This window comes from Erinaceus europaeus, chromosome 8 (genome assembly GCF_950295315.1).
Source record: "Erinaceus europaeus chromosome 8, mEriEur2.1, whole genome shotgun sequence".
Lineage (NCBI taxonomy): Eukaryota > Metazoa > Chordata > Mammalia > Eulipotyphla > Erinaceidae > Erinaceus > Erinaceus europaeus.
In genome coordinates, this window is record NC_080169.1 from 118,340,448 (window position 1) to 118,361,400 (window position 20,953).

Genomic DNA, 20,953 nt, shown 5'->3' on the forward strand with positions numbered 1-20,953 from the left:
CTGTAGCATGTACACTGGCAGTGAAAAATGCATTGCACTCTTAAGCATGAGTTCCCAAGTTTGATCTTTGGCAGCTCAAATGTCACAATGATTTTTGGGTTTTTACTTTCTCTCTCATAAATACATAAATAAATAAATAAATAACATTTACTATTTCCTTTTATATAATTAAGTCAATGTTTCCATTTCAGTACACTTTCTTGTTCTCTGGAACCTTATATATCTTAGCTACCTCTTTTTTTTTTTTACTTAGCAATTAGATTGTTCATTTAAACTAAATAGCTGGCTTTCACTTATGTGAATATAGGTAACCTCCTATTACTCAAATATCTCTTGAGCCAGGATGACTTCATTTTATATTTTTCATTATTTTAAGAGCAAGTGCAATAAAACTATAATCTTTAAATGTAGACTTCTTGAGCTTTGATTATCATACCATGTTTAAAAGTCTGTAAGCAGTTAAATCTGTCCTCTAGGACTCTCCACTGAGAATGAAAACAGCAAAGGTTATCTTGAAGAGAAATTTAGACAGTGAAATATGACACAACATATAGATTTTTTTTCTATTTTAATTCATTACTTTGTTGGATAGAGACAGAGAGAAACTTACATGCATTTTCTTTACCAAAAGCCATGTCACCTTCCCTGATCGCTGCTTCTATTTTAAACTCCCTTCTTGTCAGTTTATAAATTCTACTTGGTGAGATGTTGCTTTCTGTTGTTATTTTTATTCAGGTATAAAACTTACCCCTAGATTTTTACACTGCTGCTATTTTTTCCCCACTATTCTTGAATCACTTTTAGGATAACCCTTTTCTCACACAATGGAGAGCCCCCCGCCCAAGTACAACATTTATTTATTTATTTACTTATACAATTTCTAAAAAAATGTATATATCACAGTATACTGTCTTACACTTGAATACTAACAAGGCTGAAATCAACTTCACTTGTGTATTTTTTATAGAATGTTATTCACCGAATAGTCACTATATAAAAGTAAAATTATGATATTCACTAGGTACACAGAGATATATTAAATGAGTAAATTTTCTATATTTATAAATTGAATTTCAAATCCTAAATATGGGAGTCCAGTGGTAGTGCAGCGGGTTAAGCACAAATGGCACAAAATGCAAGGACCGGCATGAACAGGCATCCTGGTTCAAGCTCCCAGCTCCCCACCTGCAGCAGAGTCACTTCACAGGCGGTGAACCAGGTTTGCAGGTGTCTGTATTTCTCTCCTCCTCTCTCTCTTCCCCTCCTCTCTTCATTTCTCTCTGTCCTATCCAACAACGATGACATCAATAACAACAACAATAAAAACAATGAGGGCAAAAAAAAAGAAATAATTTTTTTTTTAAATCTTAAATATACCCTGGGTACTGTAGGTTAAATATGACTAGTCACATGATGCATCAATTAAAAGGATAAATATGCCTTTTTTGTTTTGTTTTCTTTACTGGTGTTTTTGGATAGAGACAGAGAAAATTTCAGAGGGAAATGGGAGATAAGGAAGAGACAGAGAGACACCTGTAGCACTGCTTCACTGCTTGTGAGGTTTATCTCCCATTGCTTTCCCAGGGGCTTGATCCCGGGTCCTTGTGAGCTGCAATAATGTATGTCCAACCAGGTGTGCCACCACCTCTCCTCCTGATAAATGTGTCTTCATTTTGACCTATGAAAGGATCTGTCATTGATTTGGCCCTTAAAGTCAGGAAAGCAACAATCGGTGAGTGCATTTAAAACCAGTGTGTACATGAAATGTTCTCTCTGTCAGAGGAATCCTGCCTAAAATAAGTGCCTAGAATTCCAGAATAGTTTGTGAGAGGTAATGTGTGGGGAGACTATGAACTCAGTCAGGCTTCTCCTGCCTCAGACCATCAGGCTTTCCAGCCTGGGAAAGCAAGTGCCTGGGGAGACCACCAGGCAGTAAATAATGTTCTGTGATTTGGGGGCCATGCCTGATGCTGTGTGTCTATAGCTCTGTGGCCTCTTGGTAAGACACCACCCTTCTTTGTTCTGTATATCTAAAGGGGACAGGGAGAAGCCTCTGAGAACCTGGGCAAACTCTGGAGGACTTTGGAGGAACTCAGAGGGACCTTGGGGGAGGCCCAGGGAGCTGCTGGCCAGTTTGCATCTGCAGGCCTGAGGGAGTTAGGTAGCTGAGCAAACCTGAGGGAGGGTAGGCATGAGAGGAGGTGACCTAAGGAAGGAGCCAAGGAGAGCCAAGCAGAGGGGACTGAACAGAAGAGACCTAAACTGCGCTGGCTCCCCCACCAGAATAAAGAGAACAGCTCTGCCTCCCTGTGGTGCCCCTGTGTCTTCTATCAGCAGCAGCCACCCCTGCACCCTTATACAAAAGGCATGGATGGATCCTCCTCTGACTACACTGTCTGAATGCTTTGTCTTCAAAACTGACAAATATATTCACTATTATTGTTTCTTTGTTCTCCTCCTCCTCCTCCTCCTCCTCCTCCTCCTCCTCCTCCTCTTTCTATCTTCTCCTCCTCCTCCCCTACTTCCCTCCTCTTCCTCCTTCTTCTTTTATTAGAGACAGTGAAAAAGGGACAATGAAAGGAACTATAATGACAAAACTTTCTTGCTTGAACCTGGCCTGTGTACTTCCCAAAATAGCACAGTATTCAAATGAGCTACTTGGGTAATCCTATAACTATTCATCTTGACATACATTATTAAATTTTGAAGTAATCACCAATACACACAAAGAAAGAGATTATATATATATATATATATATAATTTTTATTTATAAAAAGGAAACACTGACAAAAACCATAGGATAAGAGGGGTACAACTCCACATAATTCCCACCACCAGAACTCCCTATCCCATCCTCTCCCCTGATAGCTTTCCTATTCTTTATCTCTCTGGGAGCATCCAGTATTTATTCTAGAACATGCACTATGAATTTAAAATATAAAATTTAGATGTGTATGAAAATAAATTAAACACAGTTTAGGAACATTTCCTTAGTTTTCTTAGTTTCCTATCGTCTCAGTTATGTGAAAACTCAATAAGGTGATATTTTGGTGTATAAATGCTAATATTAGATGATAGGAATTTATATTTGAAAGGCTAGCATAGCAAATCAGAGGCATAGACAAGACCTGTAATAATGCAACCATGGCACTAAGGATTCCAAAAGTGCATTTTATTGTATATATATTTCTCCTATATTTTCCATCTGTATGATGAAAATTTTCAACTCCATGATCCTCTGAGTTATTTTTCAGTTGGTTTCTATGATTATTAGATAGCAGTGAATAGAGAGGAATTGAGAGAGGCAATGAATATATTTCATAGATTTTATGGGATTTGTGTTTACTTCATAAAATCCAGTAATTTCCTATTGATCCAAATAAAATTTCAAGACTGTATAAAAGTGGGTTCATTGAAATTACAGCCATAGTTGTAGTTCACCCATAAACACATAGGTATTTAACTGAAAAAGTAGTTAAAGTAAAGATGATTTTGAAATCATAAAATATAAGCCTTAAATGTTCCTTTCAGGGAGTCCGGCGGTAGCACAGCGGGTTAAGCACAGGTGGTGCAAAACACAAGTACTTGCATGAGGATCCCGGTTCAAGCCCCAGGCTTCCACTTGCAGGGGAGTCGCTTCACAAGCAGTAAAGCACATCTGTAGGTGTCTGTCTTTCTCTCCCCCTCTCTGTCTTCCTCTCCTCTCTCCATTTCTTTCTGTCCTATCCAACAACAATGACACTAATAACTACAACAAGAAAAAAAAGGGCAACAAAAGAAAATAAATAAATAAATATTTTTAAACAGTTCCCATCAGCAGGGAGGTTGCAAATGTTAATTTTAATTTTTGAGACTCTATCTCTAAAAACAGAGAACTTCAGTAGGACATGGACATTTTTGATGAAATTCAATGCTGGTTCTCTCTTACCACCTGGAAGTCATTAAGAAATGTAAAGGAGATGGCAGACTTCACCTTCTTAGACCCTTCCTTTAAATATTTTAAATGGAGACAGGTGTTTGTGCCTTACTGGATGTAAGCGACCCTTTGCAAACACCTGCCAGCTGACACCCTGAGTGACCCTGGAGATTTGGTTTCTTATTAAAACATATCCCAAAACTCAGTTCATATTTAGTATGTTGTACTTTCTTTGGATTTCTGTAAATTTTATTTGTCCTTTTAAGAAATTTTTTATATTTATTTATTTATTTTCCCCTTTTTGTTTTATTATTATTGTTGTTGTTATAATTGATGTCATTGTTGGATAGGACAGAGAAAAGTGGAGAGAGGAGGGGAAGACAGAGAGGAGGAGAGAAAGACAGACACCTGCAGACCTGCTTCACCACCTGTGAAGTGACTCCCCTGCAGGTGGGGAGCCAGGGGCTCCAACCGGGATCATTAGGCCGGTCCTTGCGCTTAGCGCCACATACGCTTAACCCGCGGTGCTAACACCCGACTCCCTTGATTGTCCTTTTTATATATGAAAAAAGTATTTCATAGTGTTTTAAAAATTATAAGATTTCAGGGGATTAATTTCACATCCACACTCATCACCCAAGTTCTGTGACCTTACCCCATGGTCATTCTCACAAAATCCGACAAGCAATTCTAGTGACAGATTTGTTGCTAGTTCACTGGTTACATAAGTATAAAATAGCTAAATATCAGCTGATGGTCATTGAAGTCGAGTAGAAAAAAGATTGTCTGTAGTAACCTAGGAAGAGAAGGTTGTAGATATATGCACTAATCATTTTAAATGGACATTAGATATTAAATACTTTTTTAAATTTTTATATTCATTTATTTTTCCCTTTTGTTGCCCTTGTTGTTTTTTATTGTTGGTGTAGTTATTATTTTGTTGTTATTTATGTCGTTGTTAGATAGGACAGAGAGAAATGGAGAGAGGAGGGGAAGACAGAGAGGGGGAGAGAAAGACAGACACCCGCAGACCTGCTTCACCGCCTGTGAAGCGACTCCCCTGCAGGTGGGAGCCAGGGCTCTAACCTGGATCCTTGAGCCGGTCCTTGAGCTTTGCGCCACCTGAGCTTAACCGCTGTGCTACAGCCCAACTCTCTAAATAGTAAATACTTTTGAAATGGGGGTGAGGCGGTGGCACAGCGGAATAAGTGCACATGGTGCGAAGCACAAGGACCTACTCAAGGATCCTGGTTCCAGACCAGGCCCCCCACCTGCACGGAGGTGACCTCACAAGTGGTGAAGCATGTCTACAGGTGTAGAAGATGTCAAAATATGAAGGAGTAGATCTCACTACCTATATCTTAAATAGTTTAATAGTTGGAGTTATTGAATAAAGTGAAATAGGGGTTAGGAAAGGAGGGTGTCTAGGCCCAAGGAATAAATTCTTAATTTGAGAATTCATGGTGCCTTGTTTAGGCCATTCTACTAGATTGTCAAACTAATTAGATTGAAGTTGTCATATTTTAGATTTTGTTTTTGAACAGTTCTTGGCTGTCTTATTAAATGTGTTGTTTATTGTTGGGCCAGCAGGTGGTGTTATTGTTATGACTACTTGGTTTTATTTTGTCTGTATATTAGATGATGGGGGTGAGGCCGAGGTTATGCTTCTTGTTCTTTCCTTGAGCAGTTTCTTCCTTCCTTCCTTCCTTCCTTCCTTCCTTCTTTCTTCTCTTTCTTTCTTTCTTTCTTTCTTTCTTTCTTTCTTTCTTTCTTTTTCACCTCCAGGATTATTGCTGGGGTTCAGTGCCTGCTCTATGAGGATGCTGCTCCTGGAGGCCATTTATCCCATTTTATTGCCCTTGATTTTACCTTTGTTGTTCTTATTATTGTAGTCATTGCTGTTGCTGTTGAATAGGACAGAGAGAAATCAAGAGAGAAGAGGAGGATGGGGGAGAGAGAAAGACAGACATCGGCAGACCTGCCTTTGAAGTGACACCACCACTCCCACCTCACCCCTGCAGGTGGGGAGCCCAGGTATGCAAATCAGTATCCTTAGGCCAGTACTTAGACTTTGTGCCATTTGCTCTTAACCCGCTGCACTAAAGTTTCTGTACTCCATGTGATTATATGTATATGTATATGTATATGTATCCCGTATATATGGCCTCACTGTAGAGTTGCGGCCTGAATCCAGACCTCAGGGGCTTGCTCTGTTTTTTCAGACATGCAAGGCTTACTTTTCCCTGTTTACCTACCCCTATGTCTGCCTTAGTTCTAGGACAGACCGCCCAGTTTTGAATCAGATAGGTCCTCTGCCACTGTAGTTGAGTACTTGCCAGCAGTTCAGTACCCGGACTTCTGTGAGCTCATGAATTTAAATCTCAGATCTTCCTCGGTCTTGAAGACAGCACTGTGCATGCTGCCAATATGGGTTCATAGATCCAAAATGACATCATATGTCATTGGCCCTCTCAGACTCTATGTATTAGATTTCAACTCAGTACCCCTTCTCATCCTAATCATGCGCAAATATCCACTTGAGACAACAGTGCTCCACAGACATCTCAGTTGTGTTTTGGAGAGATTTCCTAAATTAAATAGCTGTTAATCCCTGATTCCTGTTGTTCTGAGAGGCATCCCCAAGGCCACTGTTAATCTTGGGCCACACCTCCCAGTCACAACATCTTTTTTTTTTCTTTCTAATTTTTATTTATTTATTATTGGATAGAGACAGAAAATGAGAGGGGATGGGAACATAGAGAGGGAGAGATACACTTGCAGCTCTACTTCACCACTCATAAAGGTTTCCCCCTGCAGATGGGGACCATGGGGCTTGAACCTGGGTCTTTCCATACTATAATGGTGCATTTAAATAGGTGTGTCACTTCCTGGCCTCTCATTTATTTACCAGTTACAAACACACAGAGGGAGAGAGAGTGTGTGTGTGTGTGTGTGTGTGAGAGAGAGAGAGATGGAGGATACTAAAACATCACCTATTCTTATATATATATATATATATATATATATATAGAGAGAGAGAGAGAGAGAGAGAGAGAGAGAGAATATTAAAACATCACCTATTCTGGTATATGCAATGCTGGGCATTAAACTCAGGACCTTATGATGAAGAGCCCAGTGCTTTATACACTGTACCACCTCCCAGGTTATGTCACTACTTCTTAATAACATTTGGTTTAATAAATTTTGGTGACTATATTTTCTTATAATCCTTTTCTTTTTAATTTTAATTACTTTTATTTATTTATTTATTTATTGTATAGAGACATCCAGAAAATGAGAGTGAAAGGGGTGATAGAAAGAGAGGGAGATAGAGACTATTCATGAAGCTTTCCCCCTGCAGGTGCTTTGGCAAACCTCTTCATAAGTAGAAAGGCAACCCATGGTGGATGGGTAGCCAGGTTTACTTATCTGGGAGATGGGCGGGTTAGGTCCCACGTCGGTGCCGGTCCCTGTTTCAGGTGCCATTATGTCGGGCTGAGCTTCACTAATGGGAGACAGATGACCAGGAACTCATGGCTGGGTTGTACGCAGTATCTCTTTATTCATGCAGGACACAGCACAATCTAAGCCGAGCTAAACTAAAACTCACAATGCTGTCTTTATATATACTTGCCAAGTAGGGTGTAAACAGGATGTGATGTAGAGAGGGTGGAGAGAAAAGTGACTGGTGAAAATCAAGGTGTGACAAGGAGAGGGGGTGGAGCAGGCGAGAATTCTACCACAGAACCACCAATGCCCTGGAGGGAAGGTGGTGCTTAGTTAGTGATTTATGTAAATAGACAGCAGCTTTGAGTGGGATCAAACCAATGCCATACAGGCATGCTGGTGCTTAGTTAAGCAGGATTAGAGACAGAAGCCGGGGGAGCTGGCATACTACCCAACAGACACCAAGTGTGGGACTATGTGAAAGCTTGCTAAAGCTTAGGGGAGCTCTCCCATCTTCAGATGGAGGTCTGGAAAGACACCCTACTTGTTAACCTCTCTCCTTATAGAGATGAGCCAAGAGGGAAAAGTCTCCAAAACTCAGTTTCTCCTTGTTAGTCTCTGAAGCTCAAAGAAATCTTACAGTTTCTCCCTGCTAGCAGCAGGCCACATGGCTGCCTGCTTTAAGGTTCACTCAAAGTTCATATAGTCACTCAAAGTTCACACATCCACCTTACCTTTTTGATCACAAAGGAAAACACACTCTATCATATACCTCCCCAACACCAGACAGTAGCCTCAAAATGTTATTTCCTTATGTGCTTTGATATCTATGATTTACATCAAGTCTTGTTTATCTTCTCTCTATCTCACCTTACTGGTTTAAGCCCTATGCTTCTCTCAAATGCCTTTGGATAATTAACCTGCCTGCATCATGGAGAATAATTGTCTTGACCTTTATGTATCACATCAATTCATGTCATACCAGCCCCCTACCATAGGGGCAAGGTGACCTTTAAGAAACCTGTAATTTCTGACGTATTTGAGAAATGTTCTTTGTTTAACTTTCTATATATATATCCAAGCCCACCCCCAAATAAATCGAGTATTTGTACCAAGATACTCCCCAAGTCCTCTTTCTTTATCACGCAGTGACTATAACTGGTGAGAGAGCCTGGGTAAGCTTAATCCTGGCTGGAACCACCCCACATGAGCACCAGCAACCAAGCACAAGGATCAGCATAAGAATCCCTGTTTGAGCCCCCTCCTCACCACCTGAAGGGGAGTCATTTCAGAGGCAGTGAAGCAAGTTTGCTGGTGTCTATCTTTCTCTCCCCCTCTCTGTCTTCCCCTCCTCTCTTCATTTCTCTCCGTCCTATCCAACAACAACTACAACAATAAAAAGGGCAACAAAAAATAAATATTAAATAATAATAGTAATAAAAGGAAAAATGCCTTCTGGGAGTGGTGGCTTCATCAACAAGATGTGGAACTCCAGAGATAACACTGGTGGCAATGGAATGTAAATAAATGAATAGGTTAGGGGGGTTCCAGGAAGATGGCGAACTGAGAAGCTGCTAGCAGCGTGTGCTCTGATCACATCTTCTGGAAACGGTAGGATTTTCTGCCTTTAGCAAGCCAGTCAATAAGGGGTCCTAGTGGTGACACCAAAGAGGTGACTATAATTTAATTTGGGTTAAGAATTAGAGTAAAGGTGGCACGGACTAGCGGGCGGGCTGCTCCAGACTTCCCAGGCGGCGGCGGGCAAGGCGGGTGCACCGGGCACTGTCCTCCGCCCGGGAAGGCGGCTCCTCCGCCAGTTGCAGAGCGCTGCTGGGCGGCCGGCAGAGGACCCAGAGGGAGCACTATAGCTCAGGGGCTTTCTCTTGGGAGTCTCCAAGGACCACTGCGACCCTGAGGGCAGATCCAAAGACTTCTTAAGTATAGCTCTCATTGGATCAAAGGACTTGGAGCTAGTTTTCATTTTCGAGAAATTCTTTAAAAAAGTCTGGAGGGGGGGTTTCCCAGAAGATGGCAGACTGAGAAGCTGCTAGCCACTGAGCTCTGAACACATCTCCTGGAAACAGTGGTATTTTCTGCCTTTAGCAGGCCAGCCAATAAGGGGCCATAGTGGTGACAACACGGAGGTGACTATAACTTAATTTGGGTTAAGAAATAGAGTAGAGGAAAAAAATTATTTTTTCTTCCTTTTAATTTTCAAGCATATCTCCTCCCCCCCCCCATAATCAGTCCCTGGGGACCAGCTCCTAGCAGGATACCCCACACCACCAAACAGGGTGCTTTTTTGAATTAACTGATACACATTTGGGAAGTTCCTTGCACTGCTCTTTAATTACAACTCTTTTTCTTATCTTCTCTCTTTTCTCTCTCTTGTCTCTCTCTCTTTTTTTTTAATCTTGTCATACACTTCTTCCTTCTTTGCCTTTCTGAATTCGTGAATTATTTTGGGGAAGAAATCTGATTCAGAGTGGACTCTCTATGTGTGTATCTCTGCTGTAGTTCCCTTTCCCCTCTTGTTACCCCTAGAATATACAGTGGATAGTAGATTTGCATAACTGTCTATTCTTGCTATCCTCTTTTTCTTCACTGGGATTTGGTTACTTTTTTTCACGGACTGGAGAAATTGGCTAACTGGTAACGATTAAGCTACTTCAATACTTACTTCAGTTGCTACTGTAATTCTGGAGGTTGGTGAGTGCAATTGTCATAAAGGTATTTAGTACAGTGTTACTTGTACTCAAGACACAACAACTGAGGAACAACAGAGCATAAAAAAAGAAAGAAACACATAAATTAAAAAAATGGGTAGATAAAAAACAAATAAAACTGCTACTCCAATGAATAAAGACAAGAGCCCAGAGGAAACTACAAATCAGCCAGAAGTAAGCATAGATAAGAAAAGTATGTAAGCAATAATAAACTTATTAATCACAGAAATGAAAACAACATTGGAGGAAAGGAATGGCAGTATTAGGGAAACAAGAGTTGAAACCCCCAAGGAAAATATTGATTATCTTGAGGCAATTGAAAGCTGAAATAGCTGTAATGAAGAAAGAAGCTGAGGAAAGGGAAAGCAGACTAACAGAAGCAGAAAACAGAATTAGTCAGACAGAGGATGAGTTAGAGAAAACAAAGAAAGAGGTGAAAGAGCTTAAAAAGAGATTGAGAGACACTGAAAACAACAACAGAGACATATGGGATGATCTCAAAAGAAGTAACATTCATATAATTGGCCTGCCAGAGGAAGAAAGGGAGGAAGGGGAAGCAAACATTCTAGAGGAAATAATACAAGAAAATTTCCCAGACCTGAATAACAGAAAGGCTATCAAGGTTCAAGAGGCCCGGAGAGTACCAAACAGAATCAACCCAGACCTGAAGACACCAAGACACATCATAGTCACAACGAGAAGAAGTAAGGATAAAGAAAGGATCCTAAAGGCTGCAAGAGAGAAAGAAAAAGTCACACACAAGGGAAAACCCATAAGATTATCTGCAGACTTCTCCACTCAAACTCTAAAAGCCAGAAGGGAGTGGCAAGATATCTATCAAGCCCTGAATGAAAAAGGGTTTCAACCAAGGATAATATATCCTGCTAGACTTTCATTCAAACTAGATGGAGGGATCAAAACCTTCTTAGATAAACAACAGTTAAAGGAGGCAACCATCACCAAGCCAGCCTGAAAGAGGTACTAAAAGACCTCTTATAAACAAGAACATCACTATAATACTTGCAATATATCAGAGCAAACAAATTTTTTTTAGAACAATGGCACTACAATACATTAAATCCATAATATCAATAAATGTCAATGGCTTAAGCTCACCCATCAAAAGGCACAGTGTGGGGGGGATGGATCAGAAAAAATAACCCGACCATATGCTGCTTGCAAGAATCCCATCTGTCACAAGAAGATAAACACAGACTTAAAGTGAAAGGATGGAAAACTATCATACAGGCTAACGGACCACAAAAAAAGCAGGAAAAGCCATTCTCATCTCAGACATGATAGATTTTAAATTAAATAAAGTAATAAAAGATAGGCAAGGACATTACATAATGATTAGAGGATCAATCAGCCAAGAAGACTTAAAAATTATTAACATCTATTCACCCAACGAGGGACCATCTAAATACATTAAGCATCTACTGAAAGAATTTCAAAAATACATCAATAGTAATACAATAATAGTGGGAGACTTCAATACCCTACTCTCACACTTAGACAGATCAACAAAGCAGAGAACCAATAAAGATACAAGAGAATTGATGAAGAGATCGACAGACTAGACCTCTTGGACATTTTCAGACTCCTCCACCCCAAAAAAACTGGAATACACCTTCTTTTCAAATCCACATGACACATACTCAAGGATAGACCACATGTTAGGCCACAAAGACAGTATCAATAAATTCAAGAGCATTGAAATCATCCCAAGTATCTTCTCAGACCACAGTGGAGTAAAACTAACATTTAACAACAAACGGAAAGTTATTAAAAGACATAGAATTTGGAAACTAAACAACATGCTCCTTAAGAACCACTGGGTCAGAGACTCATTCAAACAGGAAATTCAAATGTTCCTGGAAACTAATGAAAATGAAGACACAACCTATCAAAATATTTGGGACACAGCTAAAGCAGTACTGAGAGGGAAACTTAGAGCCATACAATCACATATTAAACACCAAGAAGAAGCCCAAATGAACGACCTTACTGCACACCTCAAGGACTTAGAGGAAGAGGAACAAAGGAACCCTAAAGCAACCAGAAGGACAGAAATCACTAAAGTTAGAGCAGAAATAAACAACATCGAAAATAAAAGACCATACAAAAGATCAATGAAGCCAAATGTTGGTTCTTTGAAAGATTAAATAAAATTGACAAACCCCTAGCCAGACTCACCAAACAAAAAAGAGAGAAGACTCAAATTAATAGAATTGTAAACGATGGAGGAGATATCACAACTGACACCACAGAAATCCAGAGAATCCTGCGAAACTTCTATAAAGAACTATATGCCACCAAGCTAGAGAATCTGGAAGAAATGGAACAATTCCTAGAAACCTATGCACTTCCAAAACTGAACCAAGAAGAACTACAAAATCTAAATGCACCAATCACAGACAAAGAAATTGAAACCGTTATTAAGAATCTCCCCAACAACAAAATCCTGGACCAGATGGCTTCACAAACGAATTCTACAAAACTTTCAGGAAACAGTTAATACCCATACTTCTTAAGCTACTCCATAAGATTGAAGAAACAGGAATACTCCCTTCCACCTTTTATGAAGCCAACATCACCCTGATACCAAAAGCTGATAGGGACAGAACAAAAAAGGAAAACTACAGACCAATATCTCTGATGAACATAGACGCCAAAATATTAAACAAGATCTTGGCCAACCGGATACAGCAACACATCAAAAAGATTGTTCATCATGACCAAGTGGGATTCATCCCAGGAATGCAAGGCTGGTTCAACATCCGTAAGTCAATCAATGTCATTCACCACATCAATAAAAGCAAAGCCAAAAACCACATGATTATCTCAATAGATGCAGAGAAAGCCTTTGACAAAATCCAACACCCATTCATGCTCAAAACTCTACAAAAAATGGGAATAGATGGAAAATTCCTCAAGATAGTGGAGTCTATATATAGCAGACCTACAGCCAACATCATACTCAATGGACAGAAGCTAAAAGCATTCCCCCTCAGATCGGGGACTAGATAGGGCTGTCCACTGTCACTGTTACTCTTCAACATAGTATTGGAAGTTCTTGCCATAACAATCAGGCAAAAGAAAGAAATCAAAGGAATACAGACTGGAAGGGAAGAAGTCAAGCTCTCACTATTTGCAGATGATATGATAGTATACATAGAAAGACCTAAAGAATCCAGTAGAAAATTACTGGAAGTTATTAGGCAATATAGCAAGGTATCAGGCTACAAAATCAATGTACAAAAATCAGTGGCATTTCTTTATGCAAACACTAAATCTGAAGAAGAAGACATCCAGATCACTCCCATTTACTGTTTCATCAAAATCAATCAAATACCTAGGAATAAAGTCGACCAAAGAAGTGCAAGACTTGTATGCTGAAAACTATGAGTCGGTACTCAAGGAAATAGAAACTGATACCAAGAAATGGAAAGATATCCCATGCTCATGGATTGGAAGAATAAATATCATCAAAATGAATATTCTCCCCAGAGCCATATACAAATTTAATGCAATACCCATCAAAGTTCCACCAAGCTTCTTTAAGAGAATAGAACAAAGACTACAATCATTTATCTGGAACCTGAAAACACCTAGAATTGCCAAAACCATCTTAAGGAAAAGAAACAGAAATGGAGGCATCACACTCCCAGACCTTAAACTATATTATAAAGCCATCATCATCAAAACAGCATGGTACTGGAACAAAAATAGGCACACAGACCAGTGGAACAGAATTGAAAGTCCAGAAGTAAATCCCAACACCTATGGGCATCTAATCTTTGATAAGGGGGCCCAAAGGATTAAATGGAAAAAGGAGGCTCTCTTCAATAAATGGTGCTGGGAAAACTGGGTTGAAACATGCAGAAGAATGAAATTGAACCACTTTATCTCACCAGAAACAAAAATCAACTCCAAATGGATCAAAGACCTAGATGTCAGACCAGAAACAATCAAATACTTAGAGGAAAACATTGGTAAAACACTTTCCCACCTACACCTCAAGGACATCTTTGATGAATCAAACCCAATTTCAAGGAAGACTAAAGCAGAAACAAACCAATGGGACTACATCAAATTGAAAAGCTTCTGCACATCCAAAGAAACTGTTAAACAAACAGAGAGACCCATCACAGAATGGGAGAAGATCTTCACATGCCAGACATCAGACAAGTAACTAATCACCAAAATAAAGAGCTCAGCAAACTTAGCACCAAAAAAGCAAATTACCCCATCCAAAAATGGGCAGAGGATATGAACAAAACATTCACCTCAGAGGAGATCCAAAAGGCTAACAAACATATGAAAAACTGCTCTAGGTCACTGATTCTCAGAGAAATTCAAATTAAGACAACACTAAGATACCACCTCACTCCTGTAAGAATGGCATACATTCAAAAGGACAGCAGCAACAAATGCTGGAGAGGATGTGGGGACAGAGGAACCCTTTTACATTGCTGGTGGGAATGTAAATTGGTACAGCCTCTGTGGAGAGCAGTCTGGAAAACTCTCAGAAGGCTCGACATGGACCTTCCATATGACCCAGTAATTCCTCTCCTGGGGTTATACCCCAAGGACTCCATAACACCCAACCAAAAAGAGGTGTGTACTCCTATGTTCATAGCAGCACAATTCATAATAGCTAAAACCTGGAAGCAACCCAGGTGCCCAACAACAGATGAGTGGCTGAGAAAGCTGTGGTATATATGCACAATGGAATACTATGCAGCTATCAAGAACAATGAACCCACCTTCTCTGACCCATCTTGGACAGAGCTAGAAGGAATTATGAGAAGTGAACTAAGTCAGAAAGATAAAGATGAGTATGTGATGATCCCACTCATTAACAGAAGTTGACTAAGAAGATCTGAAAGGGAAACTAAAAGCAGGACCTGATCAAATTGTAAGTAGGGCACCAAAGTAAAAACCCAGTGGTGAGGGGTAGACATGTAGCTTCCTGGGCCAGTGGGGGATGGGAGTGCGCGGGAGGGATGGGTCACAGTCCTTTGGTGGGAATGGTGTTTATGTACACTCCTAGCAAAATATAGACATATAAATCAGTAGTTAATTAATATGAGAGGGGGAAAATCAATTGTATGTCTCAAAGTTTCTCAAAACACAAACTGAATCTTTTTAATATATAGGCTATGTATTTGATATGCGGACTCTCTCAAAAGCCTAGACCAAGTAGATTAGAAGCATCCAATAGCACAGCTATATTCAAGATACTGGATACTGTACAGCAAACCATAACAAAAGGACTTTTCAAAGTTAACCCAATTATCAAATAATGTGATAACATTAACTATCGATTTTCTTTTTGAACCCTAAGACAGCAGGAACCTCACATCTCCACTATAGAGCCCCTACTTCCCCCAGTCCTGGAACCCTTGGATAGGGCCCACTTTCCCGTATGCATCTCCCAATCCAAACCAAATAATATTGCATCCGCCGATCACAACCTAACCAACGCAACGATTGCCATCTCAACATGCTTCACCTCAGACTGTGTCCAGAGACTTCAGGTGTGGAATGACAACCCTTCAGCTTCATTACTTGGGTGAGACCTTTCCTTTTATAGTACACTCTAATTTCATCTCAGGTGGTTCACTTTCTAACAAAGTCCCATAACCTAGATATACACCAGTTTCTGTGAGAGAGAGCTTATGTGCACACGTATCCATAAATTACTGCAAAATATATACCTGAAAGCAGAAGCACACTAGAGTCTGCAGTGAATACCTCCCTAACACTTCCTCTCCACTATTCCAAGCTTGGGATCCATGATGGCTCAACAAATTGTTTGGCTTCGTATGTTAACTCTCTTTTCAATCACCAGGTTCCAGATGCCACCAGGATGCTGGCCTGGCTTCTCTGGATTGAAGACCCCACCAATGTGTCCTGGAGCTCAGCTTCCCCAGAGACACACCTTACTATGGAAAGAGAGAGGCAGACTGGGAGTATGGACCAACCAGTCAACGCCCATGTTCAGCGGGGAAGCAATTACAGAAGCCAGACTTTCTACCTTCTGCAACCCTCAACGACCCTGGGTCCATGCTCCCAGAGGGCTAGAGAATGGGAAAGCTATCATGGGAGGGGGTGGGTTATGGAGATTTGGTGGTGGGAATTGTGTGTATTTGTACCCCTCCTACCTTATATTTTTGTTCATTAATCCTTTCTTAAATAAAAAATTAAAAAATAATGAATAGATTAAGTCAAAGTATACATTTTTTTCTTGATTTAATTTCCAAAGCATACTTTTTAGGGAAGAGTGAGACAGAATTTGATTCTAGAATGCTAGATGGATAAGAATTCTTTAAAGCGTTTATGCCATTTTATTTTATTTTATTATTTTTAACTCCAGTATTATTTCTGGGGCTCACTATGAGGATTCCACTGTCATATTTTTTTTTTCAGATAGAGACAGAAAGCTACAGACAGAGAGGAAAGGGGGAGGAAGAGAAATAACTACAGCACTGTTTCACTGCTATTGACACTTTAATTCCTGCAAGTCAGAAATCAGAGCTTGACCTCAGGTCCTCATGCCTAGTAACATGCACATTCTAACGTAAGAGCCATGCTCATCCCCTTAAGCTGTCTTTATGTGCTAGATGTACTCCTTATTGAATTCAAGAACATATAAATTATGACAAATATTAACAAGAATGTAACATGTTAATTTTATATAGATGATATTTTATGAAAAATAAGATGTACAGTACAAATCATATCCTACTTATACTATGTACTGGACACACTATGTATTAATGACAGTGTGATGTTCTATAGATTAAATATTCTGTAATTCCTGATATTGATAAAAATATCACCATTTTCTGAGTAACAAATATTCACTTTTTGTATAGAAAAGTCTAGAAGAGTGTTAATGTGTCCCATACAACATTGTATGTCTTAAATCTGGATTTAGATGTATAATTTTTTAGTAATAAGAAACTACTCCCATATAGCTATACCGTCTAAAACTTTGTTTCCAACATATTGCAGAATGTATAGTGGTTATTGTTCATCTTTATTTCTCCGCAGTATATGAACCAACTACAGATGTTTGGGAAATTACCTGTGTTATAAATCTTGAGTCAGTCTCACAGTAGCAAAGTTAAATCTCTAGCTCAGGGGTTAGCGTGAACTAGAGACCTGCTTACAATAGTACTTGAGGAGTCAGCAAATAGGCAGTAAAAGTAGGGGCAGGGGGCTTTGGTTTTTGCTTTTATTTGTTGTGTCTTCAGTAGTATCATCTCCAGAAGAATAGTTAAGAAACTATGCCAGTAACCATGTCCTTATTGAACATGTTTCAGCTCTGTGAATTCTGACATATTTAACCTAAGTCTGGCTCTTCCAGGGGCCGATGCTTTCAGAACTTCTGTGAGACAGCTGAAATTATTATTATTTATTATTGTTTTTAAAATTTTTATTATTTACTTAAAAAATGAGACATTAACAAGTGTTGTTAATGTTGGGGGCTCCAGCTGGCCGGGCTAGCTTCGCGGCGGCAGACAGAAACGACCATAAGAGCTAAAAGTGTCATTATAGAATCAGAGGCTGTTAAGTTAAGGGGATGGGACTTGTACCCATTGCTGAGGGTCTAGTTACTGTTTTGGTTACTGTTATCTTCACTGGGAAAATTTAGCCTCAGCATAAGAAACACCACTGGGGCCAGTATGGGAGGGGGTGGTACCTTTTAGGAGGACAGAAGCTAGTCAGAGTTACAGAAGCTGAGGTGACAAGCAATTAAAGACAAAATAGGGTAGTCGGGCAATAGCGCAGCGGTTAAGTGCACATGCTGCAAAGCACAAGGACCCGTGTAAGGATCCCGGTTCCAGCCCCCGGCTCCCCACCTGCAGGAGAGTTGCTTCACAGGCGGTGAAGCAGGTCTGCAGGTATCTATCTTTCTCTCCCTCCTCTCTCCATTTCTCTCTGTCCTAGCCAACAACAATGACATGAATAACAACAACAGTAATAACTACAACAATAAAACAACAAGGGCAACAAAAGAGAATAAATAAATATTTAAAAAAATAAACACAAAACAGGGCAGTAACCTTGGTTACTGTAGATATTGGCTGGCACATTTGTTTTTTTCTGTATCAAACATCTTATTTGCTTGACCCTCTGCTCTGCATTGGGACCTTCTAAGGAAAAGTTCAGTCTGACCTTTATCTTTTCTATTTTGTTTTCAGTGACTTTGATGTTCCACTTTTACACAGATACCTGTCTGACTCAGTTTCTGCATGTACTCAATCTTTCTATGCATTCTTAGCCCTTTTATTCCCATTATTCTGTTCTGTGTTAAGGACTTCTTACAAACACACCGAAGTCATATTATAAGCACATATTCTGAGGCTAAAATTTTGGAAATTATCATTATTACTACTTCTGAATGTCTTTCCTTGTTTTCCTCTTCTCTCTCTGGGTGTTGATAGAATTGGGTTTCAGAATCCTCTAGTCATCTTTCCCTAACATGTCTCCCCTCTGGTAGTATGGACCAAAATTCTTTTGATTAATTAATTTATTTACTTAATAATGATTGACAAGACTGTAGGATAAGAGGGGTACAATTCCAAACAATTCCCAGCACTGAAGTTCCATATCCTGTCTCCTCCATTAGAAGCTTTCCTATTCTCTATCCCTCTGGAAGTATGGGCCATTATGGGGTGCAGAAGGTAGGAGTTATGGCTTCTGTAATTGCTTCTTTAGTGGGTATGGACATGTCCCCCAGCCTGTTTCTATATGTCCTTAGTAGGGTAGGGTTCTGGAGATCACCAGCCCATTTTAACCATATACTTAATATATCAATAAATAATGACAAACATTAAAGCCATAAGTATGCCTTGAACATTCTGAATGACTTTTGTAGGTTGTCTTACTATAATCCTGATATTTGAATAAAAGTATGTATAAAGTACATTTCAGTTCAGTAAGGTGTCTAAAAACTTGCATAATTAAAATAGCATCTTAGCATGGAAGACGTCTTGATGAGTTACTTCATTTTGATTAGGCTTGTTCTACATAATTTGAGTATCATTACAAGTACGTACCATATGGTAACAATAAATGTGTCGTCAGTGTGTTTCATTTATTCTCCATAATGTATATAGAAGGTCAGTTATCCCTAATTAAGTCACTAATTTATTTGGTAAAGACGGATTTGTCTAATCAACTATCCTGTGTGGTGGTTACTGAATGTTTCTACATGGATGATTAAGGACATGTCAAAAACGTGATTCAGGAAAAAAAGTTTAAATGCTTCATTGTCTTGAAAATATATTGAGCTGGGATCCAGGCAATGGCACACCTGGTTAAGTGCACACCATACAGTGTTTCAAGTGGGTTCAAGCCCCTGGTCCTCAACTGCAGGTGGGAAGCTTCATGACTCATGAAGCAGGGCTGCTGGTATCTCTCAGTCCATTTCCCTCTCTATCTTCCTCACACAGTTTCTCTCTATCCAATAATAAATAACTATTTTTTAAAAAAATATAATTTAAAATATATGTTGGGTTGATTTTACACATTACTATCACAAACTTCTATATTCTTTTTCACCAAAGCTATTAAGATATGAACATATTTTGTAGTAGTTTACAGGAAAATCTTACATACCTAAAGTAGACTTCCTAACTTCTTTCCACCAGAAGACCCCTGGTTTTATCTGTTCTATTCCTAATTTCAGTCCCTTTATTATTAAACATGTTTTCCTGCTTTATATATTACTGTATTTCAGCCACTATGTTGAAGGTGCTACTATGATTCCATCCTGATTGCCCTGGACAAATGACCTCACCAATGTGTCCTAAAGTTTCACCTCCCCAGAGCCCTATCCCACTAGGGGAAGATAGAAACAAGTGGGTGATATGAATCCACCAGCCAACATCCATGTCCAGAAAAGAAGAAATTACACAAGCCAAACCTTCCACCTTCTGTACCTCATGAAGAGTTTTGGTCCAGGAGTTGGGTGGTAGCACAGCAGGTTAAGCACATGTGGTGCAAAGTGCAAGGACGGGTGTAAGGATCCTGGTTTCAGCCCCCATCTCCCCACCTGCAGGAGGGTCCCTTCACAAGCAGTGAAGCAGGTCTTCAGGTGTGTATCTTTCTCTCCTCCTCCCTTCCTTCCCATCCTGTCAGGTCTTTGGCGTAGTGATCTCCAGGGAAAAGGTAACAGACCAGTTCTTTCTCTCTCACGACAGGGGTGACATAAAGTAAAAGACACCGGGGAGCTCCTCAGCGTGTAACTCAGAACTCGTTTATTAGCAAGGTGGACATGAGTGAAATAGAAAACAAAAAAATTGAATTATTATTGAAATATGTCAGAAATGACAGGTTTCTTAAAGGTCAGCTTGCCCCTATGGTAGGGGGCTGGTATGACAGGAATTGATGAGATACAAGACAGTTATTCTCCATGACACAAGCAACTTAATCATCCAAGGGTATTTGAGAGAAGCATAGGGGTTAAACCCGTAGGGTGAGACAGAGAGAAGATGGATATCAAAAGGCCATATAGTTTGGAATTTCTCTTGTCTGGGGTCTGAGGTGTGTGATGAAGTGTGTGATAAGGTGTGTTCTTCTGTGATCAGAAGGTGACTTTGAATAAGTGAATCTGCGGCCATGTGGCCTGCAGTTAATGGAGGGAAGTACTGGGGTTTCTGTGGGCCTGAGAATCAAGAAGGAAAGAACCAAGTCTGAGTTTCCCCCCTTTTGCTCACCTCGGTTGAGAGAGACTTACCAAGAGGTTATCTTCTCAGACCTCCATCCAAGGACAGGGGTGGTTCTCCCTAAGCTCTATCAGGCTTACACATAGTCCCAACACCATCCTCTCTCATTTCTCTCTAT